We start from the raw sequence: 2,531 nt of genomic DNA, 5'->3' as shown, positions 1-2,531 counted from the left end.
CGCCATCGACAAATTCACCAAGTGGGCGGAGGTGGAGCCCGTGCGCACCATCCCGTCCGGGTCCGCCGTCAAGTTCATGAAGGGCCTCGTGATCCGCTTCGGCGTCCCCAACCGCATCATCACGGATAACGGTTCGCAGTTCACCAGTCAGCTCTTCAAGATTTACTGTGCTAACCTCGGTACACAGATATGCTACGCATCGGTGGCCCATCCACGGAGCAATGGCCAAGCAGAGCGCGTGAACACGGAGGTCTTGTGGGGTCTCAAAGTGAGGAGTTTCAAGAAGAAGCTTGAGGCTTGCGGCCAAGGTTGGGTCGATGAGCTCCCGTCGGTACTATGGTTCATGTGCACCACTGCAACCAAGCCCACCGGCAAGACCCCATTCTAACTCGTCTACGGAGCGGAGGAGGTTCTTCCCCACGAAATCAAGCACCGCTCCCCGCGGGTCCTAACATTCGATGTGGATTTTGAGGAGGCAGCGCGGGGGACGGACCTCTTACTCGGAGAGGAGGTACGCCGTCGGGCCTCGCTCCGAGCCGCAAGGTACCAGCATGCCTTACGGCGCTACCACTGTCATAGCATCCGCTCCAAGACCCTCGAAGTCGGCGACGTCATCCTAAGGCGGGTCCAATCCAGGGAAGGCTTGCACAAGCTCTCGCCTATGTCGGAAGGCCCTTTCAAGGTCGTCCACGTCTCTAGTCCTGGCCCCGTCCGTTTGGAGACTCAATATGGAGTCCCCGTGCAGAATGTGTGGAACATCCAGCACCTTCGCAAGTTCTACCAATCATGACTCTGCACCGTCCATGCACTGCCTCCACGCCGCCTCTACATCGACCCTATGTCGTCCTTCAATTCTTCTGGAACCTACTTAATCCCCTGACACTCTCACGTACTAACGAGTCGAGGCTATATACGCCCAGGGCCGCCCGAGAACGCGGAAGGGGTCCATCCCACACAGGTGGGGAAGACGAAGGAAATTAACAGAGTCCACCAATGACTTCCGAAATAAGGCGCCTAATGCCTCGGGGGTAGGGACACTCGCGAGGCCAAGGCATCCTCGCGACCTCCCGGATACACCCCCACCATGACACTCTCACGAAATAACGAGTCATGGTTGTATACGCCCAGGGCCCCCCAAGGACTCGAAAGGGGTCCACCCCATGCCTAGTGGAAGACCTTAGCTTCGCGCTGGGTGGAGATGGAGGCGGAGAATAGATTAGGTGCCGGACGCGGCTTGCATATGCTTTCTTCTTACTAGGATTTAAAGATATTTACGAAGTCAAAACTCAGGGCCTTTCCTAACGAAGCTTTCGGCAAAACCTTATTTTCACCACATTCTTTGTAGCATGCCTTTTTCCTCTAAGTCGTGCGTCAGTTTGCCTTCACCCGCTCGTACCCCGCGTGCAGGGGCTGGGGGCATGGTGCCGGCACCTCGCCAAGGTCTTGGCGCCCGAATACACGTGTGGTACTCACTGACGAGTCAGCAGACTCATGCCAACTAGCACTCGCTCACGAGATCTAATGCGGCTCGTCGCACCACCATGGAGAGGGAACGACATTTGGTTTTACCTCACAACAACCGTTTATCTTGGGACAGTTTGAGCGCCAAAGGGGGCTCGTGAACATAACGCCTCAGGATCTTTACCGGTCACAAATACAACTAGAACCCCGGTGTGAGGACCTGGCCCCGTGAGGAACAACCTTAGTAATGGGTTGCGCCTCACGACGGCGGGGGAAATGTGCGGGACTGGGACCTACCGACGCAGAGCTTCCTGAATGCAGATTAGGGACCTCCGAAACAGAACTAACAAGGGCCTGTTGAATGCCTAAGGGGGGTCCTGAGCATTACACCTCAGGAACCTTACCAGTCACAAAGCCACCTGGTACCCGGGTGCTAGGGCCTTGTTCCACGAGGGTCGACCTTCAAGTTGCGCCTCGCGGCAGGGAAATGTGCAGGATTGGGACCTGTCAACGTAGAGCCGCTTGAATGTATAAAGGGGTTCCTGAGCACAACGCCTTAGGAGCCTTACCGGTCACAAAGCTACTTGGCACCCCGGTGGCAAGGCTTTGCCTCGTGAGGGAAGACCTTGGTAACGGGTCGCGCTCCAAAGCAGGAGGGAAATGTGCAGGACCGGGGCCGGCTTACATTGAGCATCAACCCACTTCACGTGCAGCAAGGGAAAGACCAACCAACCAACTAGGCCCGTTTGTTGGCGCATCACAACAAAGAAGTTCCCCGCAAGCATACGAAGCTAACTATCTAAACCAGCAGAGAAACAACATCACTAACAAAAGGGACGGCCGCCAAAATTCATTACATGCCCGAAGAGTCTACCCCTGTTCCTGTTGTTGCAGGGTCGAAAGCAAGGAGAAGACAACTCGTGATGGAGATCCGAGAGGAGGACTGCCGCTGCGAACGCTCGACACCTGCACACCGACAATTAGTCCATGTCCTCCTCATCCTTCACAGGCGCTGCAGGACCAGACGGGCGATGCCGTGCTTGGGGGCTCCCCCCAAGGCTCGGGCACGG

Source organism: Hordeum vulgare, chromosome 2H (assembly GCF_904849725.1).
Source record: "Hordeum vulgare subsp. vulgare chromosome 2H, MorexV3_pseudomolecules_assembly, whole genome shotgun sequence".
In the NCBI taxonomy this organism is placed as follows: domain Eukaryota; kingdom Viridiplantae; phylum Streptophyta; class Magnoliopsida; order Poales; family Poaceae; genus Hordeum; species Hordeum vulgare.
This window is presented reverse-complemented; position numbering follows the sequence as displayed.